A 24,089-nucleotide genomic window follows, 5' to 3' on the forward strand; every position below is an offset into this window, starting at 1 on the left:
CAAAGGGAATGCAAAATTAGCAAACCATGTGAAATGTAAGCAGGAACAACATGGTTAGCTTAGCGCTTTTACACTCACTATTCAGAAATCAGTGAGTGCTTTTGCCTGAAAAGTTGAGGACATGACAACAAGGCCCTGAATGGACCCATTTTAACGTCCATTGCTTATATCCTTACAAAATGTAAGCAGTAGTAGGGTAAAAAAGACCACATCCCTGGACGCAGAGCCGCAGTACACATTTCTTTTCTCCAATCCACACATTGCAGCACCTCCAGGATTGGTGCACTAGGTGCAAGCCCAGGAAAAACAAAGACAAGAAAACAAAAATAGCGCTTCACTGGCAAACTCTGTAAAAGTGACGCTAATGTGTTTGGGTGTTAATAAAATCAATCTGGCCAGCTTGCTACCACTCTGTCTTACTTTATTTAGTTATTTTATCATATTTTAACCTTTTATTCCCGAAGCTGCACCTTGGAAATAAAATAACAGAAAAATACGACATTTCCAACAAAAGTGTTTTTTTTTTTGGATCCATTTCACAGGGGAGCAAATAAAAGAAAGGAGAGGAATGAGACAGGGGACGCACATCGCACCGTGAACTAGACTGTCAATCAGCGCTGGACAGTCACCCAGTCCTGCGGCTTTTAGTGTCAGGGAGCAGCGTCGCGTGTCAGGCAGTAGGCGATAATCCTAAACCCGTGCTGGCTGCAGTGCCAGGCCTGAGGCCAGCCACCACCTCGCTCCCTGTGCCTAGTAGTAGCCCCCTTGCCCCTTACTTCCTTAGGCCCCTTTTGCTTTTGAAATTTCTGGCCCGCTCCAGCCCGGTCTTGAGTCGCGACTCCCCCGCACCAGGAACACTGCCCTGACACTACAGTGCCACCACACCATAGGACGGAACAATGCACGCAGTTGCCCATATGTCGTGTTCACCGAGCTCAGGTTTGTGTATGTAAGTTATGTAACAGAGCAAAAGGAAAATCCAGATCAGACTCTGATCTGGATTCTCCTGTTGCTCTGTTACGTAACTTACATACACAAACCTGAGCTCGGTGAACACGACAATCAGAGAATACCAGGTCGATCCCTACCCGTTGACCCCGCGCTCCTACTGCTGTGCATTATCTGATTGAAAATGCAATTAGCAAAAATGCAAAAACAACACTCACTTGGCGGCGGGCGGCACTGGGACACACTGGGACAGGCAGGGGCTAGGGGGCTATAAATAAATTAAATTATGGGGTGGCGAGAGAGGGCCTCTGGTCGACTCGTCAAGGTCTCAGTCTCTGCTGCAGCCTGCGTTCTGGAACCTGGGGATCACGCGCACTTTTTATTGCGTGAGCTCCAATGCGCATGTGTCAACTCACCACCAACAGCCGCACCCGCCCCACCCCCCTAAGGTGGGTGAACTGCGAGTCTGCGACTAAGAGCAGGCAGCGCAGACGCGGCGGTGGAGACTTCAGCGCACCGCGCTATTTATCCAGCACTGACCTACAGTCAGCACTAAATTCATTAATTGTGTTCATAAATTTTGCTTTTTTCCGCACCGAGCGAGGGAGACGCAGTCACGCAGCAGAGACAGTACAGAGCAAACAGTGAGCAACAAAACCGGCCCCCGGCCCAAAAACCGGCCCCCGGCCCAAAAACCGGCCCCCACCCCTGGCAGCCTACCGGGGGATTGCCCGGTGCCCGGCATTGCCAGTCCGGGCCTGCTTGCGCTGTCTGTCAATGTGAGCATTGTGGGAGAGGTGCAAATGTGTTTATATGGGGGTAAGAGTCTGGTGTGTGTAGTATGGTACAGAGTTGGCGGTGGGATTGTGACAAGCTCTGGGGTGGTTATGAATATAGGTGGATGAGGGGCTTTTCCTAGAGTAGCTGTGTGCTGATGCTGGCGTATGTGTGCCTTCGGTAAGTGTGTTTAGACTACAAGTTATTCACTGTCAGTTGTTGTTAATTCACAAATTCGTCCTCTCTAGGCTGGCTACACAGAAAGGCACATTGTTGACAGTTCTTATATATATATATATATATATATATATATATATATATACGTAATAATGATATAAGCTTCAAGCTAAAGATCCTCTTGATTTTAATGAATGTTTTTATTCTCACTGCGTTATATTGATTTGTTGCACAATCAATGATGGTTTACACATAATGTTTAACTTCTATTTTTGTATATATTTTTTGCAGATATCCCTGTGATTATTCTGATGCAAGTGAAAGACAAAATGAGCAAGAGATATCTATAATTTGAAGCGGAAGCCATCACATTAGAGATGATACACTCTATGATTCATAGCAAGAACTGTCACATACACAAGATTACAAGCCCAAAAGGGATCCAGTCGTAGCATACCACAGGTGATAGAACCAAGCCGGTTATGCCCACATGGGCAAGACGGAAAGTACAGACTGTGATTGAGTTAGACCCCATTAGGTCCTTCGAGAGGATGGGAAGCAGGTTAGTGACTATGCTGAAATGGGGTACATAGGATGCAGTTAATCCTTAAATTTAGCCCACTAGGGCAAAATTATTTTCCTTACTTCGAGTTTCCAGTATACAAGGAACTCCAGAGTGGTACACAAATTCTCTGGAAAAAAACTTGTGTAAATCACAGTTATGGGCATGGCACACTTGCACGTATAAGTGAGCGCAGGTTAAGTGAAGCAATTAACTGCGTTGTAGTGGTGAAAACGGCGGGCCCTTCTACACATAAAGTTTTTCATGATCGCATTGAAAACTTTATTGAGATACAATTAATTAACATGTAATGGCTTCATTAGATTTAATTAATTCTTTTGAATAAAGGCGTTGAAAGAGTGGTTTTATAGCACATTAGCCACACTTGCATAGTACATTTATTTGTAAAATTGAAACAATGTTGCAATGTGCGCATTTGCACAAACGATGTGCCAAAAAAATGGAAGTTTTCATTGTTATTGTTATGTTTGGTCACCTGGTGTATTATTTAAGAATGCATTTTGCTGCAACAAAGTTAGTTGTGAGCAAGGAGCTTCGCGCTCCAAAATGCGTGGCGTTGCATTGCCAGAAATAAACACACTTTTGAAAGCATTGGGCCGCGGTGTGTTGTTCATGTGGAGAAGAGGGAACAACGCGCTAGTTGGAGATATAGGAGCTCGCCACCCCACCGCAGCCCGCCATTGTGAAGTGGCTTGGGTCTAGTGCGAAGAGAAAAGTCGATAATATATATATATATATATATATATATATATATATATATATATATATATATATATATATATATATATATATATATATATATATATATATATATATTCACAGAAAAAACCATAGGTTTCAGGCACGTTATAGTTAGGAATTAGCATTTAAAAAACCTCAGAAATTCACTGAAAAAACCATAGGTTTCAGGGGTGTTATAGTTAGCTGGACTTTTCACTTGTACAAAACCATTGAAATTCCCCCGTTATAGTTAGTGCAGGCAACTATAACTCACGTGACCGCAATCCTCTGCTGATGACGTCAGATATTACATCAATGATGACATATGTGGGTTTCTGTAATATATGTATAGCTAAAGATGAATGGAAGAAGACATGGGTAAATAAGTGTCTAAATACAGTGATGTAATATCTGACGTCATCAGCAGAGGATTGCGGTCGCGTGAGTTATAGTTGCCTGCACTAACTATAACGGGGGAATTTCATTGTTTTTTTACGAGGGAAATGCCCAGCTAACTATAACATGTGTGAAACCTATGGTTTTTTCAGTGATATATATATAAATATATATATATATATATATATATATATATATATATATATATATATATATATATATATATATATATATATATATATATATATATATATATAGATATATATATATATAAACAAAACCACAGATTTCAGGAGGGAAGTTATAGTTAGAAATTAGCATTTTAAAAAAAACTTAGAAATTCACAGAAATAAACAGGTTTGAGGAACATTATAGTTAGAAATTAGCATTTTAAAAAACATACAAAAACCAACGGTTAGAGGGATGTTATAGTTAATCTGACATTCCACTAATACAAAGCCAGGGAAATTCAGCCATGATAGTTAGCTGAGGTAACTATAACTCGCACCCCGCAATGCACTGCATTTGACCTCACATATTACATTACTCATGACATGGTCAGTGACATCACTGATGGCATCTCAAATGACATCACTGATGACATCAGTGATGACATCATTCAGTGACTGTGAGTGTTTTTTTTTAAAGTTAATGAGTGTTAAATACATATACCAAGGTGTATTGGTGAATCAGTGCGTTTATGAGTGTCTGTATGGATGATTCAGTGGGTGTGTGACTCATTATATAAGTGAGTGATTAGGTGTCTCAGTGAATGTATGGGTGAGGGACTAGTGTTCATTTGTATATCTGTCTGTCAGTTAATATCTAAGTGGGTGTATGAGTGTGTTAGTGGGTACGTGAATGGCTATATGGGTGATTGATTGGTTGTCTGACTATGTCTATAATTATAACAAAGTTAGTATGCAGTTCCTAATGTGCAAGCAGGCGATATGTATTAAAGAGTGAGCTCTAGTGAATACTAGAATGAAGGAGGGGAGAAGGAACTTCTCCTTGTTGGAAAAAGACCCTCACACACCCAGTCAGCTAGGTGTCATGCTTCATCATCGGGTCTGCTCCTTATAGGGGCGGCGCTGCAACCCCCGATCGGCACCCAAGATGGGGCCTTCCTGGCGGAGATCTTTTTTCCAGAAGCCGGTGGGTGAAGTGCGTGTGAGGGCCCTAAAATAGTGTAGGTGATAGTGGTGTGTAGGGAAATCTAAAATAGGGGAGGAGGTCCACTCAGAAATTTTTTTAATGAACGTGGCCCCAACCCTAATTAAAAATGATAAGATAAACCAACGCTACAACCAACTATAAGGATGCCGGTTAATTGCGTCTGTCAAGTGTTCAACATGTTTCTTGCCCTTGAGTCAATTTGACGGCAATTCGTCAGGACCAGAAAGAACTACCTACACTTAAGTGGTGGTGGTCTAAAGTATAATATACAAGTGACCACCCTTACAGCACCCAAAGAAAGTGTGGTACCTGTAACTCAAAAAACACAGCCTGCAAAGTAAAAACGGATTAACAATATTAGAAAATCAAGTCAATATATTATTCAATTGTACACGACAGGACATGCAGCGTTTTGATGCAAACCTCATGCTATTTAAGATAGCTCGTGACATGCATAATGGCGTGTCTGTCATACAGATTTGAACAGTGAGAAGAAAACAAATTGAAATGAATGCAGCAAGAGGAGCACACAAAGGAAGTTAACTCACCCATTAGGGTCATGGAAATGGTGTTTCAGATCCGGCTAGTGGAGACACTAAGGTGTAATTCACTCGTACCATAGGGTGCTCTTACTAGCAGCACACCCCAGGCATTCCGAGTTCTAAATTACAAATTTTACAAATTTTTAATTTGCCTCTTAGACTCCCTCTCACCTGTCCCAGCATACGTTGCAGCGACTTGTCGTGTACAATTGAATAATATATTGACTTGATTTTCTAATATTGTTAATCCGTTTTTACTTTGCAGGCTGTGTTTTTTGAGTTACAGGTATGGAGTTGGAGCATGTTTTTGACGGCATCTGAGAAAGGCGAAATGTCGCCGAAATGCATTATGCCTGCACCCCATTAAAGACTTCTGCAAGATATTCCCCGTGTGGCCTTCTGCTTCTCAAAACTGGAGGGGTTTGTTGTGATATGTTTAGCACGCTAGCCAGTTGCGTGCTGAGGAGGCCCTGTTCCGTTATGTGGCCGGAGTCAACACTGGTGCAGCTGTCGCTGATGTTTTGTGGACCACGGGATTGGTATGCTCCGGCCCGCCTCGGACTGTGGAGAAAAGATAGGGCTGCTGCCTAGAGCAGCTCGTCATGGTACGAGGAGCCAGGAATCATTGTATCCCGACTCGCGCCCCCCTTTGAATCTACATGAGAGGCTGGAACGTAAGCGGGGACCCGACGAAGTCTGGGGACAGTAATCTAATACATGGCCAACCATCGCAACAACACTCACCTTTCGCCGATGATTTGAACATTGAGTTTTGTTTCCCCAAAGCACTGCCTGTCTCATTTTTGTTGGATTGTGGGAACTGTAGGCAAGAACATCAAACCACAGCAGGTGTGCATTATAAGGACTGTGGGGCGGAGCTCTAAACACCAATGGGAGAGAGCGGCAGGAGATTTAAAGGTGGGGATGGAGTTGGAGCATGTTTTTGACGGCATCTGAGGAAGGCAAAATGTCGCCGAAATGCATTATGCCTGCATCCCATTAAAGACTCTGCAAGATATTCCCCGTGTGGCCTTCTGCTTCTCAAAACTGGAGGGGTTTGTTGTGATATGTTTAGCACGCTAGCCGGTTGCGTGCTGAGGAGGCCCTGTTCCGTTATGTGGCCGGAGTCAACACTGGTGCAGCTGTCGCTGATGTTTTGTGGACCAAGGGATTGGTATGCTCCAGCCCGCCTCGGACTGTGGAGAAAAGATAGGGCTGCTGCCTAGAGCAGCTCGTCATGGTACGAGGAGCCGGGAATCATTGTATCTCGACTCGCGCCCCCCTTTGAATCTACATGAGAGGCTGGAACGTAAGCGGGGACCCGACGAAGTCTGGGGACAGTAATCTAATACATGGCCAACCATCGCAACAACACTCACCTTTCGCCGATGATTTGAACATTGAGTTTTGTTTCCCCAAAGCACTGCCTGTCTCATTTTTGTTGGATTGTGGGAACTGTAGGCAAGAACATCAAACCACAGCAGGTGTGCATTATAAGGACTGTGTGGCGGAGCTCTAAACACCAATGGGAGAGCGGCAGGAGATTTAAAGGTGGGGATGGAGTTGGAGCATGTTTTTGACGGCATCTGAGGAAGGCGAAATGTCGCCGAAATGCATTATGCCTGCATCCCATTAAAGACTTCTGCAAGATATTCCCCGTGTGGCCTTCTGCTTCTCAAAACTGGAGGGGTTTGTTGTGATATGTTTAGCACGCTAGCCGGTTGCGTGCTGAGGAGGCCCTGTTCCGTTATGTGGCCGGAGTCAACACTGGTGCAGCTGTCGCTGATGTTTTGTGGACCAAGGGATTGGTATGCTCCGGCCCGCCTCGGACTGTGGAGAAAAGATAGGGCTGCTGCCTAGAGCAGCTCGTCATGGTACGAGGAGCCGGGAATCATTGTATCCCGACTCGCGCCCCCCTTTGAATCTACATGAGAGGCTGGAACGTAAGCGGGGACCCGACGAAGTCTGGGGACAGTAATCTAATACATGGCCAACCATCGCAACAACACTCACCTTTCGCCGATGATTTGAACATTGAGTTTTGTTTCCCCAAAGCACTGCCTGTCTCATTTTTGTTGGATTGTGGGAACTGTAGGCAAGAACATCAAACCACAGCAGGTGTGCATTATAAGGACTGTGGGGCGGAGCTCTAAACACCAATGGGAGAGCGGCAGGAGATTTAAAGGTGGGGATGGAGTTGGAGCATGTTTTTGACGGCATCTGAGAAAGGCGAAATGTCGCCGAAATGCATTATGCCTGCATCCCATTAAAGACTTCTGCAAGATATTCCCCGTGTGGCCTTCTGCTTCTCAAAACTGGAGGGGTTTGTTGTGATATGTTTAGCACGCTAGCCAGTTGCGTGCTGAGGAGGCCCTGTTCCGTTATGTGGCCGGAGTCAACACTGGTGCAGCTGTCGCTGATGTTTTGTGGACCATGGGATTGGTATGCTCCGGCCGGCCTCGGACTGTGGAGAAAAGATAGGGCTGCTGCCTAGAGCAGCTCGTCATGGTACGAGGAGCCGGGAATCATTGTATCCCGACTCGCGCCCCCCTTTGAATCTACATGAGAGGCTGGAACGTAAGCGGGGACCCGACGAAGTCTGGGGACAGTAATCTAATACATGGCCAACCATCGCAACAACACTCACCTTTCGCCGATGATTTGAACATTGAGTTTTGTTTCCCCAAAGCACTGCCTGTCTCATTTTTGTTGGAATGTGGGAACTGTAGGCAAGAACATCAAACCACAGCAGGTGTGCATTATAAGGACTGTGGGGCGGAGCTCTAAACACCAATGGGAGAGCGGCAGGAGATTTAAAGGTGGGGATGGAGTTGGAGCATGTTTTTGACGGCATCTGAGGAAGGCGAAATGTCGCCGAAATGCATTATGCCTGCATCCCATTAAAGACTTCTGCAAGATATTCCCCGTGTGGCCTTCTGCTTCTCAAAGCTGGAGGGGTTTGTTGTGATATGTTTAGCACGCTAGCCAGTTGCGTGCTGAGGAGGCCCTGTTCCGTTATGTGGCCGGAGTCAACACTGGTGCAGCTGTCGCTGATGTTTTGTGGACCAAGGGATTGGTATGCTCCGGCCCGCCTCGGACTGTGGAGAAAAGATAGGGCTGCTGCCTAGAGCAGCTCGTCATGGTACGAGGAGCCGGGAATCATTGTATCCCGACTCGCGCCCCCCTTTGAATCTACATGAGAGGCTGGAACGTAAGCGGGGACCCGACGAAGTCTGGGGACAGTAATCTAATACATGGCCAACCATCGCAACAGCACTCACCTTTCGCCGATGATTTGAACATTGAGTTTTGTTTCCCCAAAGCACTGCCTGTCTCATTTTTGTTGGATTGTGGGAACTGTAGGCAAGAACATCAAACCACAGCAGGTGTGCATTATAAGGACTGTGGGGCGGAGCTTTAAACACCAATGGGAGAGCGGCAGGAGATTTAAAGGTGGGGATGGAGTTGGAGCATGTTTTTGACGGCATCTGAGGAAGGCGAAATGTCGCCGAAATGCATTATGCCTGCATCCCATTAAAGACTTCTGCAAGATATTCCCCGTGTGGCCTTCTGCTTCTCAAAACTGGAGGGGTTTGTTGTGATATGTTTAGCACGCTAGCCAGTTGCGTGCTGAGGAGGCCCTGTTCCGTTATGTGGCCGGAGTCAACACTGGTGCAGCTGTCGCTGATGTTTTGTGGACCAAGGGATTGGTATGCTCCGGCCCACCTCGGACTGTGGAGAAAAGATAGGGCTGCTGCCTAGAGCAGCTCGTCATGGTACGAGGAGCCGGGAATCATTGTATCCCGACTCGCGCCCCCCTTTGAATCTACATGAGAGGCTGGAACGTAAGCGGGGACCCGACGAAGTCTGGGGACAGTAATCTAATACATGGCCAACCATCGCAACAACACTCACCTTTCGCCGATGATTTGAACATTGAGTTTTGTTTCCCCAAAGCACTGCCTGTCTCATTTTTGTTGGATTGTGGGAACTGTAGGCAAGAACATCAAACCACAGCAGGTGTGCATTATAAGGACTGTGGGGCGGAGCTCTAAACACCAATGGGAGAGCGGCAGGAGATTTAAAGGTGGGGATGGAGTTGGAGCATGTTTTTGACGGCATCTGAGGAAGGCGAAATGTCGCCGAAATGCATTATGCCTGCATCCCATTAAAGACTTCTGCAAGATATTCCCCGTGTGGCCTTCTGCTTCTCAAAACTGGAGGGGTTTGTTGTGATATGTTTAGCACGCTAGCCGGTTGCGTGCTGAGGAGGCCCTGTTCCGTTATGTGGCCGGAGTCAACACTGGTGCAGCTGTCGCTGATGTTTTGTGGACCAAGGGATTGGTATGCTCCGGCCCGCCTCGGACTGTGGAGAAAAGATAGGGCTGCTGCCTAGAGCAGCTCGTCATGGTACGAGGAGCCGGGAATCATTGTATCCCGACTCGCGCCCCCCTTTGAATCTACATGAGAGGCTGGAACGTAAGCGGGGACCCGACGAAGTCTGGGGACAGTAATCTAATACATGGCCAACCATCGCAACAACACTCACCTTTCGCCGATGATTTGAACATTGAGTTTTGTTTCCCCAAAGCACTGCCTGTCTCATTTTTGTTGGATTGTGGGAACTGTAGGCAAGAACATCAAACCACAGCAGGTGTGCATTATAAGGACTGTGGGGCGGAGCTCTAAACACCAATGGGAGAGCGGCAGGAGATTTAAAGGTGGGGATGGAGTTGGAGCATGTTTTTGACGGCATCTGAGAAAGGCGAAATGTCGCCGAAATGCATTATGCCTGCATCCCATTAAAGACTTCTGCAAGATATTCCCCGTGTGGCCTTCTGCTTCTCAAAACTGGAGGGGTTTGTTGTGATATGTTTAGCACGCTAGCCAGTTGCGTGCTGAGGAGGCCCTGTTCCGTTATGTGGCCGGAGTCAACACTGGTGCAGCTGTCGCTGATGTTTTGTGGACCATGGGATTGGTATGCTCCGGCCGGCCTCGGACTGTGGAGAAAAGATAGGGCTGCTGCCTAGAGCAGCTCGTCATGGTACGAGGAGCCGGGAATCATTGTATCCCGACTCGCGCCCCCCTTTGAATCTACATGAGAGGCTGGAACGTAAGCGGGGACCCGACGAAGTCTGGGGACAGTAATCTAATACATGGCCAACCATCGCAACAACACTCACCTTTCGCCGATGATTTGAACATTGAGTTTTGTTTCCCCAAAGCACTGCCTGTCTCATTTTTGTTGGAATGTGGGAACTGTAGGCAAGAACATCAAACCACAGCAGGTGTGCATTATAAGGACTGTGGGGCGGAGCTCTAAACACCAATGGGAGAGCGGCAGGAGATTTAAAGGTGGGGATGGAGTTGGAGCATGTTTTTGACGGCATCTGAGGAAGGCGAAATGTCGCCGAAATGCATTATGCCTGCATCCCATTAAAGACTTCTGCAAGATATTCCCCGTGTGGCCTTCTGCTTCTCAAAGCTGGAGGGGTTTGTTGTGATATGTTTAGCACGCTAGCCAGTTGCGTGCTGAGGAGGCCCTGTTCCGTTATGTGGCCGGAGTCAACACTGGTGCAGCTGTCGCTGATGTTTTGTGGACCAAGGGATTGGTATGCTCCGGCCCGCCTCGGACTGTGGAGAAAAGATAGGGCTGCTGCCTAGAGCAGCTCGTCATGGTACGAGGAGCCGGGAATCATTGTATCCCGACTCGCGCCCCCCTTTGAATCTACATGAGAGGCTGGAACGTAAGCGGGGACCCGACGAAGTCTGGGGACAGTAATCTAATACATGGCCAACCATCGCAACAGCACTCACCTTTCGCCGATGATTTGAACATTGAGTTTTGTTTCCCCAAAGCACTGCCTGTCTCATTTTTGTTGGATTGTGGGAACTGTAGGCAAGAACATCAAACCACAGCAGGTGTGCATTATAAGGACTGTGGGGCGGAGCTTTAAACACCAATGGGAGAGCGGCAGGGGATTTAAAGGTGGGGATGGAGTTGGAGCATGTTTTTGACGGCATCTGAGGAAGGCGAAATGTCGCCGAAATGCATTATGCCTGCATCCCATTAAAGACTTCTGCAAGATATTCCCCGTGTGGCCTTCTGCTTCTCAAAACTGGAGGGGTTTGTTGTGATATGTTTAGCACGCTAGCCAGTTGCGTGCTGAGGAGGCCCTGTTCCGTTATGTGGCCGGAGTCAACACTGGTGCAGCTGTCGCTGATGTTTTGTGGACCAAGGGATTGGTATGCTCCGGCCCACCTCGGACTGTGGAGAAAAGATAGGGCTGCTGCCTAGAGCAGCTCGTCATGGTACGAGGAGCCGGGAATCATTGTATCCCGACTCGCGCCCCCCTTTGAATCTACATGAGAGGCTGGAACGTAAGCGGGGACCCGACGAAGTCTGGGGACAGTAATCTAATACATGGCCAACCATCGCAACAACACTCACCTTTCGCCGATGATTTGAACATTGAGTTTTGTTTCCCCAAAGCACTGCCTGTCTCATTTTTGTTGGATTGTGGGAACTGTAGGCAAGAACATCAAACCACAGCAGGTGTGCATTATAAGGACTGTGGGGCGGAGCTCTAAACACCAATGGGAGAGCGGCAGGAGATTTAAAGGTGGGGATGGAGTTGGAGCATGTTTTTGACGGCATCTGAGGAAGGCGAAATGTCGCCGAAATGCATTATGCCTGCATCCCATTAAAGACTTCTACAAGATATTCCCCGTGTGGCCTTCTGCTTCTCAAAACTGGAGGGGTTTGTTGTGATATGTTTAGCACGCTAGCCAGTTGCGTGCTGAGGAGGCCCTGTTCCGTTATGTGGCCGGAGTCAACACTGGTGCAGCTGTCGCTGATGTTTTGTGGACCAAGGGATTGGTATGCTCCGGCCCGCCTCGGACTGTGGAGAAAAGATAGGGCTGCTGCCTAGAGCAGCTCGTCATGGTACGAGGAGCTGGGAATCATTGTATCCCGACTCGCGCCCCCCTTTGAATCTACATGAGAGGCTGGAACGTAAGCGGGGACCCGACGAATTCTGGGGACAGTAATCTAATACATGGCCAACCATCGCAACAACACTCACCTTTCGCCGATGATTTGAACATTGAGTTTTGTTTCCCCAAAGCACTGCCTGTCTCATTTTTGTTGGATTGTGGGAACTGTAGGCAAGAACATCAAACCACAGCAGGTGTGCATTATAAGGACTGTGGGGCGGAGCTCTAAACACCAATGGGAGAGCGGCAGGAGATTTAAAGGTGGGGATGGAGTTGGAGCATGTTTTTGACGGCATCTGAGGAAGGCGAAATGTCGCCGAAATGCATTATGCCTGCATCCCATTAAATACTTCTGCAAGATATTCCCCGTGTGGCCTTCTGCTTCTCAAAACTGGAGGGGTTTGTTGTGATATGTTTAGCACGCTAGCCAGTTGCGTGCTGAGGAGGCCCTGTTCCGTTATGTGGCCGGAGTCAACACTGGTGCAGCTGTCGCTGATGTTTTGTGGACCAAGGGATTGGTATGCTCCGGCCCGCCTCGGACTGTGGAGAAAAGATAGGGCTGCTGCCTAGAGCAGCTCGTCATGGTACGAGGAGCCGGGAATCATTGAATCCCGACTCGCGCCCCCCTTTGAATCTACATGAGCGGCCGGAACGTAAGCGGGGACCCGACGAAGTCTGGGGACAGTAATCTAATACATGGCCAACCATCGCAACAACACTCACCTTTCGCCGATGATTTGAACATTGAGTTTTGTTTCCCCAAAGCACTGCCTGTCTCATTTTTGTTGGATTGTGGGAACTGTAGGCAAGAACATCAAACCACAGCAGGTGTGCATTATAAGGACTGTGGGGCAGAGCTCTAAACACCAATGGGAGAGCGGCAGGAGATTTAAAGGTGGGGATGGAGTTGGAGCATGTTTTTGACGGCATCTGAGGAAGGCGAAATGTCGCCGAAATGCATTATGCCTGCATCCCATTAAAGACTTCTGCAAGATATTCCCCGTGTGGCCTTCTGCTTCTCAAAACTGGAGGGGTTTGTTGTGATATGTTTAGCACGCTAGCCAGTTGCGTGCTGAAGAGGCCCTGTTCCGTTATGTGGCCGGAGTCAACACTGGTGCAGCTGTCGCTGATGTTTTGTGGACCAAGGGATTGGTATGCTCCGGCCCACCTCGGACTGTGGAGAAAAGATAGGGCTGCTGCCTAGAGCAGCTCGTCATGGTACGAGGAGCCGGGAATTATTGTATCCCGACTCGCGCCCCCCTTTGAATCTACATGAGAGGCTGGAACGTAAGCGGGGACCCGACGAAGTCTGGGGACAGTAATCTAATACATGGCCAACCATCGCAACAACACTCACCTTTCGCCGATGATTTGAACATTGAGTTTTGTTTCCCCAAAGCACTGCCTGTCTCATTTTTGTTGGATTGTGGGAACTGTAGGCAAGAACATCAAACCACAGCAGGTGTGCATTATAAGGACTGTGGGGCGGAACTCTAAACACCAATGGGAGAGCGGCAGGAGATTTAAAGGTGGGGATGGAGTTGGAGCATGTTTTTGACGGCATCTGAGGAAGGCGAAATGTCACCGAAATGCATTATACCTGCATCCCATTAAAGACTTTTGCAAGATATTCCCCGTGTGGCCTTCTGCTTCTCAAAACTGGAGGGGTTTGTTGTCATATGTTTAGCACGCTAGCCAGTTGCGTGCTGAGGAGGCCCTGTTCCGTTATGTGGCCGGAGTCAACACTGGTGCAGCTGTCGCTGATGTTTTGTGGACCAAGGGATTGGTATGCTCCGGGCCGCCTCGGACTGTGGAGAAAAGATAGGGCTGCTGCCTTGAGCAGCTCGTCATGGTATGAGGAGCCGGGAATCATTGTATCCCGACTTGCGCCCCCTTTGAATCTATATGAGAGGCTGGAACGTAAGCGGGGACCCGACGAAGTCTGGGGACAGTAATCTAATACATTGCCAACCATCGCAACAACACTCACCTTTCGCCGATGATTTGAACATTGAGTTTTGTTTCCCCAAAGCACTGCCTGTCTCATTTTTGTTGGATTGTGGGAACTATAGGCAAGAACATCAAACCACAGCAGGTGTGCATTATAAGGACTGTGGGGCGCAGCTCTAAACACCAATGGGAGAGCGGCAGGAGATTTAAAGGTGGGGATGGAGTTGGAGCATGTTTTTGACGGCATCTGAGGAAGGCGAAATGTCGCCGAAATGCATTATGCCTGCATCCCATTAAAGACTTCTGCAAGATATTCCCCATGTGGCCTTCTGCTTCTCAAAACTGGAGGGGTTTGTTGTGATATATATATATATATATTTAATATATATATATATATATATATATATATATATATATATATATATATATATATATATATTACCTACTGGCGGTCGCCAGTAGGTAGTTATAGTTAGGACCACGTTTCCATAGGAAATCCGCAACATTCTATTTTGAATAACTTTGGCGCCGGTTGACGAATCCTCGCAAATTTTTCAAAATAGGTGGGGCGCTACGCTCCGCTCCTACCCTGAAAGTCTCGGGGGGATTCGTCAAGCGGGGGCTGAGATAAAAGGGGGGTCCCAAAACGCGTTTTTCCCATGCAATTTTCCATAGGACCTTTAGACACAGCTACAGCCCGAACGGCTGAACAGAATTACTTGAAATTTGGCAGAGAGGTAGTCCTCAGGTCAAGGAAGTGCCTTTTGTAGGTTTGGTGTAAATCTGTTCAGTAGATCCTGAGAAAATAGCATTTAAAAGCATATATATATGTGGGCGGAGCCTAACCACACATCTCATCCTGAGATCTGATTGGCTGTCAGCACTTCATCCAAGAAGTGTTGGCAGCCATCTTGGGACCAATATACATGATAGCACCTCATTAAAAAGCATTGCAGTTAATAGAAGGTTTTAAGACTTTAGTTACATTATAAATCATTTGTTGATGGTACCATACTCATTTTAGGAATTGTGGTATGTTCTAAGGTGATTTCACCATGTAAAAAAGCCTTCTGCTGGGATATCATGATTGTGAGAAAAATATTTTCTCATGCTTTTTCCACAGAGGTTTGGAAGGTGATCTATAGGCTAAACTGAGAGCTTATTTTCTGTAAATTCACATTATCTTTCTCAGTCATGTGAGAATGAAGTCTGACATTCTCAGTAAAACATGTACATCCAACAAGGGCAGAGACTGTCAGTTGATTCCTTTGTGTTCTACTGCAGCTTCCCAGAGTGTTCCAAAGAACTACTAGAGCGCTAACAGTCCTACTTATGATAAACGTATGGCACACCTGAAGCCATCTTGCTTGGATTAAAGTGGTAACTCTTAAAACATTTAATTTAAAAATGAACAAAATGAGGGGGTTCATTTTTCAATAAAAAGTATGATTAGTGCTGCAGAAAGAAAAATTAGGGCACATTTTGAGTGACTTCTCAAATCCTCTTCTATTTCATTAAAAAATTCTGACATGCAGACTGAAACATGCACTTTCAATACCAGCAGCAGTTTTCCCTGGTGAGCAGTAGCTTTACTACAGTGATCTAATGAGCAAAAAGAGTGCTAACATTCTGAATTTATGGCAAATGTGTGACACATCTGAATGCCTTCTTGATGGAATCAAAGTAAAAAACTGAAAGTATTTCCTACTGAGGAGACTGCAGTAAATGAGGAAATTAGGAAACTTCATAACAAATAAGTCTCCCAAGATGGCCACCAGAGACAAAAGAGCCCAAATGTAGCCCAAATATCACCCAGATGTAGCCCAAGTATAGCCCAATGACAGAATGTCCCAGAATGTTCTTAAAAACAACTAGAGCGCTTACTGTCTTCATTATGACAAAAGTATGGCACACCTGAAGCCATCTTGATTGGAATAAACTGGTAACACTTAAAACATTTAATTTAAAAAGGAACACAATGAGGAGGTTCATTTTGCCATAGAAATTATGATTAATGCTGAAGAAAGAAAATGAGGGCACATTTTGAGTGACTTCTCAAATCCTCTTCTATTTCATTAAAAAAATTCTGACATGCAGACTGAAACATGCACTTTCAATACCAGCAGCAGACTTCCATGGTGCAGTAGTTTTACTACAATGATCTAATGAGCAACTAGAGTGCTAACATTCAGAATTTATGGCAAATGTGTGACATATCTGAATACCTTCATGATGGAATCAAAGTAAAAAACTGAAAGCATTTCCTACTGAGGAGACTGCAGTACATGAGGAAATTAGGAAACTTCATAACAAATAAATCTCCCAAGATGGCCACCGGAGACAAAAGAGCCCAAATGTAGCCCAAAATCACCCAGATGTAGCCCAAATATAGCCCAATGAAAGAAGTGTGCAAAACACTTATTATTTTGTGTTTTTGCAGTGTTATATAGTGCAGACTTGTCAGGTATTGGAGTGCTTTACATGAGCATTGGTTACATCACACAAGAACACATTCATTTTGGTTGTAGACATGGGGAGACTAAGTGATTTGACCAGAATCACAGAATGTCGAGCTGAAGCAGAAACTTCAACCTGGTTCCCCAGTTGCAAAGTCTGCAGTTCTGGAAGTAACACCACATCATCTCCCCTAAGTGCAACATTTAATCAAGTGGTCAACTGGATAAAAAAACATAAAGATAACAAATAATTTAAAAGTGCTTTGTCGCTATTTGAAAACTCAGAAAATATGTCCTTATTTTAGCCTTTTAGAGCACTAACCATAATTTTGATGCCAATAAGACCCTCTCATATATGTAATTTCTAAAGGAAATGCTCTAGGTATTACAGTTTTGATTACATCAAGATGATGTCAGGCGTTCCACACTTTTGTAATAAATATAGAATGTTAGCAATCTAGTTGTTCATTAGGATACTGTTGAGAGGCAGAGGCCAGGGGCACGGACTCTGAAAATTGAAGGCAGGTAGGAGGGTGCAAAGGCAACAATTTAACCACACTGAGCAGGCAGGAAGGGCCGTGGAAGCACAACAGACTATGGAGGGCAGTGGAAAGGGGGGCAGGGGCAACAAACCAACAATACAGGACTTGCAAGAGAGGCTGTTGGAGGCAAGATCTATTACGGGTCAAGGAAGCTAGGGGCGGTCCCCAGATCCCCGGGAGCCACCACAGAACTGAGCAGGAGAGTGAGTCAGGGACAAAAGGGGCACCTTAATTTGAGCCGGGGTGCCTAGGAACGCTTGCTCCAAAAATGAAGAAAACAGACATATGAGACATGGAATTGGAGGCAGAATACAATGGCAGTTTAATGAGAAGATGCAACTTCAAAGAAACCGCAGAATAGAGACATAAAGTACAAAATACAGAATCCAGATAATCATACAGCTGTCATGATATTCTCTGTATCTCAATTAATGTACTGACAGAGAGAGAGAGAAAACACATCTATAAATGCATCATGAGAAACAAGTTACACCAAGGAAAATGTTACCTAGGAACACTCACGTTTACTCTTAGAGCAAGCATTCCTGCAATTACAATACAAAATCTTTTAAATGCAAAAGTAAAGAGAACAATGGTTAAACATAACATGACATTTCATATAGGTAAAATAGAATAAGATACTTCAAGCAAAGCAGAGCAAGACATTTTAAGCAAAGGAAGACAAGAGCTCCCAGCTCTTGGGGAAAACCTGCACTGCCTGTTAACCTACATACAGACGGCGAGGTAGTCCGTCGATATCTGTGGGTGCTCCCTTTTTATATCATTTTGTGGGCTCCTTTGCACGCTACATCTACCTACGTATGCTACCCAAAAGCTTCGTCTGCAGATTTTACCAGACATTTCGTCATTTACCCACTTAATGCTGACAATGGACTGGGTGAAAAGGTCAGTCTCTCAGGCCAATCGCTTATCGTAAGTTCCATAGAGCAAGCAGAAAATAATGGGTATTGTACGGGAATTCAATATATTCATGTATAAAATCTCCTCAGTTCTCCTAACTTGACGCTCTGCGGTTGCCACTTCCTTAAAAGCGGGAAACCTGCCCAGGAAGCAAGTACCAGTCCAGGATGCAGCCTACTGTATGTCGACAGCTTCAGGGGGATGTTGAACTTTGATACCGAGCACGGAGCACTCGGGTAGGGTGGGGGCTACTGGTTTGGAGCAGAAGGCCTCGCAGACCTGCCTTCAGACTGCTATACACTAAAATTGCAGAGCTATGGTCAATTTAACAAAGAGGCCTACATATTGAACAGAAGGGCCTACACAGGGGTTTTATACTGGCTGAGTGGTAAGGATGTCTCAGGATAATTATATAGCAACACAGGACCCGCTGGTCAATTTAATACGGCCTACAAATGCAGCTGGCAGGGCAAGGACAAGGGTCTCATACTTCAGGTGTGGACAGAACGGGCCAGGGGCCCCCTGTGATACAAAATCTACCCTCCTTCAAGCCTCTGGCAATGTAATAGACCATTGTGGGCAGAAGGAAGAGGCAATGGTAGTACAACCATACATGCCAACAGACCTGATTCAGCCAGGAAACGTCCAATGTTTTTAAGCTCAAATGGGCTTTATTTGATCTGTCTCCTGTCTACAATATCCTCTTTTTCAATGTAACTCAAAGGGGAAAATCAATACCCCAGTTTTTTTTCAAAATCTCCCTCTTACCAAGTTCAAAATGTTCGCAAGTATGGTACATTGGATCATGGAAGGAAATGGGATAGGGACATGGACTTGGATAACAGAGGACAGGAGGGACATGGAGAGGTGCACCAAACTGACCCTGCAGGGCAGGCATCAGGGTTTGCAGCAGCACAATACACCACACGGGAGTGCAGCACAACAATCCATAGAAAGCAAGAGGGAGGGGACAGGACCATGCACATGGACAACAGAGAACAGAGGGGCAAGAGGCAATGGTAGCTAGCTGACCATAATGGACAGACAGGAGAGAAAGCTGCAGCATAACAGACCATAAAGGGCAGGAGGGACGGATCAGGGGCATTACAATGGAACAGACAAGCCAGGAGGGAGGGAGTAGGGCTGGGGGCAAGGGGGCAGGGCAGGAGCAGCAAGATAGCCATGGAGGTCAGGCAGGATGGGCACTAGAAGCAAGACACACCATGAAGAGCAACAGTGAGACTGTGATGGCATACACACAGACCATGGAGGGAAGGTGGGAGGGGGTCAGGGGCAGCTAACTGACCACACAGGGAAGGTGGGAGGGGCCATGGCAGCACAGAAGACCATGCATGGCAAGTGGGAGGTTAGTGGCAGCACAATGGCTATGATGGGCAAGAAGGAGGGTGGAGGGGCATGCACAAAGGACGATGGAGGATAGAAGGGAGGGTCAGGACCTGTGCACAGACAAGAAAGTTCAGGGGAAGGGACCTCACAACAGACCACACGGGGCAGGCAGGAGGAGCAGCTGCAGCACAACAGACCAGGGAGGGCAGAAGGGTGTGGCAGTACAATGGACCATGTAGGACTGGAGGAAGAGGATAGGGGCATGGCATGTGGACAGGCAGGGTGGAGGTGACAGGGACAGGTTACAGTCATCTGACAATGCTAGGCAGGTGGGAGGGGAGTGGCAGCTCAACAGAACACTCAGAGTAGATAGGAGTGGCAGGTCCATGGGACATGGTGGGCAAAAAGGATGGAGCAGGGGCATGCACAAAGACATCGGAGGGCAGGGGGAAGGAGAATAGGGGCAGCAAGCTAAGCACAGAGTTTAAGCAGGAGGTCAATGATGGGGCATAGAATTGGGCAATGGAGGGCAGGAGGAGTGGACTGGTACATCATACTGAGGGCAGTGGCAGCACATCAGACCATGCATGGCAGGAGGGAGGAGGCTAGTCCATGGATTCACACAACAGAGGATAGGGAGGAAGGGGATGGGGCAGCAAGCTAACTGTTCAGAGAAGGCGGGTATTAGGAACTTTATTGTTTTTAAAACATTGTGTCTGTGCGAACTACTTAAAATATGAACAAGTATGCAGCATAATCTCACTTTTATTCAGGAAGAAGAGGACGTTTGTGACTGTGACTCCGGGCTCACTTGGCAGAAACACCCCCTGACCCTCCACCCCCTATCGCAAAATGTAATGCCCGTGAAAAGGGTAGGTGAACACAGTGTTATATAGAACATAGTCCTGAGAGCACGATTGAAAATGAAAACTAGATATAGTGTATGGTATAAACTATGCACCAAAAAGTGTGATATAAGATGAACCGGGCGTGAAATATAATATGCAATACATTGTGCGCAATGACAGATTCATTGGAGAGCGCGAGATAGCACAGGCACTAGCGCGTGCTATGCGATATGCGCCTTGGAGTGTAATATGCACAGGGCAGTGTTGTGTAACCTAACTAGTCTCTAAAGTTGTAATATAAAATATGTGCTGGGGAGTGTAAGGTTGCATATGCACTGTGACAAAGATATGGATCCCAGATTGTAATATGTATGGCATAGCACTGTGCGTTATAACATAGGCATCGAGAAAGGCACGTTAGATGGGGCAATATAACCCGTGCGAAGACAAGTGTGGCATGACATATTCACGGGGTGGTGTTACAGTGCACATGGGCTAGAGAGTGTCATAGCATATGCACTAGCTAGTGGAATACAACACAGAGGTGTGAGGCACACGGCAGGCAATGGTGGGTGTAACACAGCATTGGGCTCTGTCAGGAGCGCGCTGTGACTCTCAAGTGATGTTCGTCCCCTTTCCAGAGAGTAAAATAAAAAGTATTACACATCCGGCAGTGGATGTGTGTTTTATTAACCGTGAGGGGGGTTTCTTGCATAGTTTTGGTCGAATTTTTGTCGAATCCCCTTTGAATGGCTTGGTGTGCATGTGTATTAAATGTGCCCGTCAATAGCTACCCAAGTTTGTATAAATAAACGACAAGGGTGTCTACCGGGATTAGGCACGGTAGGGCATCAGACATGTCAGAGCTTCACTAGTGGTGTAAATACATTCCACGTGGATTCATTGCATGCATAGTCGCCTTTTAATGAATATCATGCAAATCATCATGACATATTGAAGGCCACAAGGACACTCCAGCACGTAGATCACATATTCTGTTTTGCATGTCAGAAATCTGTGTATGGGGAATTCTTTGTCACTAAAGGGTGTTCTATAGGACCGTTTGTTTTCTCCATATTGACATGCTTTACATACCATACATTTGAAGAAACCAGTGCGTTGTTCTAACCAGGTGGTTTTTTTACATACAAAAGGGTCATTGTGGACTAACTCGTCTCTCATCGAGGGTCCTTTGCTGTATGTGATTGTTGGTTTATTCGCTAGACAATGGCCAATAATGGGATCACCTAGTATGAGTGGCCAGTTGTCTTTAATGATTTTACTGATGGCCCTCGATTGTTTGCTGTATTCCATTATAAATCGGAATATTTCCGTATTGACAGCAGTTTCATTGGTGGGACTAACATTGATGATGTTATTGTCAGTCTGTGTTGTCAAAAGACTATCCCTACTGATTTTGCTGCATCTTTTTATGGCCATATCTATAGTTTTTTTAGAATAGCCCCTCTCAAGGAATCGTTTGGTGCTTGCCACCTGGGCACTGTAAAAATCATTTTCATTACTGCTTATACGTTTCAATCTTAGCATCTCCCCATATGGTATACTCTGTATAAGATGTCTAGGGTGAGAGCTAGTGGCATGTAGTATGGCATTTCCGGCCGTTTTTTTGCGGTGAAGTTTAGTGGCAATTGACCCATCTTTTATATATACCTCAACTTCAAGGAATTCCGCCCTATGCTCACTGATGTTGGCTGTGAATTCCAGATTTAAGTTGTTGGAATTAAGTTTATTGACGAACCTCTCTGCCTCTGACCGGGTCCCCTGCCAGACGATAAAGAGGCCGTCAATATATCTAAGCCAAAGTTTGACATGTGTGTTCATAATTTGTTCATGTTCTTTATGGAGGAACAACTCCTCCCACCAGCCTATGTGTAAACATGCATAGCTGGGGGAGAAGCTGGCCCCCATCGCAACGCCCCGTAGTTGTTGGTATAATGTGTTTCTATACATGAAAATATTGTTGTTAAGACAGAATTCAGTCATGTCTTTGAGCATTTTGTTATGATTTGAACATTGTGAGGGTCTTTGGTTGAGGTAATGTAGTAGTGCCCTGATGCCATCTTGATGATTGATAGACGTATAGAGTGAGGAGACATCTAAAGTAATTAATAAGTAGTCAGCATTCCAACTGAAGTCTTTGATTTTGGATAGAAAGTCACCTGTATCACGAATATATGATGGTAACTGATGTACAAAGTTCTGGAGAAAAAAGTCTACATAATTGGATGTTCGTTCTAACAGGCTGTTCCTCGCCGAGATAATAGGTCTCCCTGGTGGATTCATGGAATCCTTATGTATTTTGGGGATGAAGTATATAATTGGAGTTGTTGGATGATCATTGCGGAGATAGAGGTATTCATCCTGTGTAAGCAGTCCTGCATTTTTCCAGGTGATCAGCTTCATCCTGTAAGTGTTGTAGGTGTTTCTCAGGGTTAACTGATCACTTTTGCGGTAGCATACTTTGTCTTGTAGTTGTTTCATAGCTTCCTCATTATAATCAGATTTTTTCCATAGGACTAGATTGCCTCCCTTGTCTGAATTTCGAATGACAACATCAGAATTATTTTTTAATTTGTTCATCAGTGCATGATATTGAATCTCTGTCTTATTTTTCTTGGTTCTGGCAATTCTTTGTGTCCTATGATTGAGTTTTTTTATTTGACCGACCACATGTTCATGGAAGATTTCGATTCCATCTCGAGGCATAATAGGATTAAAAGTTGAAGTAGGTTTAAATCCCGTTTTGATCATTTGTGTACCATTGGTAGTTGGCACTTGCCGTTCTATCTCATATTGTGTTGATGTCATGTTCTCATCAAGCAAAGCTTGCATTGTGTTAAGCATGGATAAATCAGCATTGGTTGCATCAATGGATGGTGATTTTGATGGCCCAGATATTTGTTGTAGATTGTCTTCTGTCCCTGATGTTTTCTGTGACATGAAGTGTTTTTTCAGTTTCAGTTTTCGTATACTGCGATAGATATGTTGAAGCATAGTCAAAAGTACTTTCAGGGCAATAGGACAGTCCTAGCGACAGTAATTGTTCTTCAGCTTTGGTCAAATCAATGTTTGCCAAATTGATTATTGTTGGACTTATTGCCGGTTTTGTCGTCTCCAATTTCTGCGGGTCATCCCCCTCTTTCTGGGAGCGTTTGTGTTTTGCTGTTCGCCTCTCTCTGCGTTTGATGGTTGGTGTTTTCCATAAGCATTTACTTGGTTTCTGGGGCGCAGTGTTTCTCTGCGTTCTCTGCATAAAAAATCCACTTCACCTACCAGAGAGATTTGGGTGTGTGCTTGTCTCATAACACGTCCGCCAACTTCAGGTTCCGATTCACTTTCTATGGCGGAGCTAAGATCCGAATTGGAGAAAGTTGCTGTTCTGTTAGCACTGATTCCTACGTTTGCTTGTGTTGTGCCATATTTAGATGCCTTGATAGAGTCGAATTTTTTTGCAAATGTGAAAATGCGACCGCATTCATAGTCCATGCGGTCTCTGTGGAACTTGAACGCCTTTCTTTCGCGGATGATTTCCTCCTCTTTTTTCAGTCTTTTTGTCATCTCCTCTTTTAATTTATTTAATTCTTCATTTTGTCCAATTGTGTTAAGTTCTCCATTCAGTAAGACAATTTCTTCTTGTAATTTTATGCGGTCCTTTTCGGCATACTTTACCAAAATCATGACTAATTTTC

Source organism: Triturus cristatus, chromosome 7, assembly GCF_964204655.1.
Source record: "Triturus cristatus chromosome 7, aTriCri1.1, whole genome shotgun sequence".
Classification (NCBI taxonomy): Eukaryota; Metazoa; Chordata; class Amphibia; order Caudata; family Salamandridae; genus Triturus; species Triturus cristatus.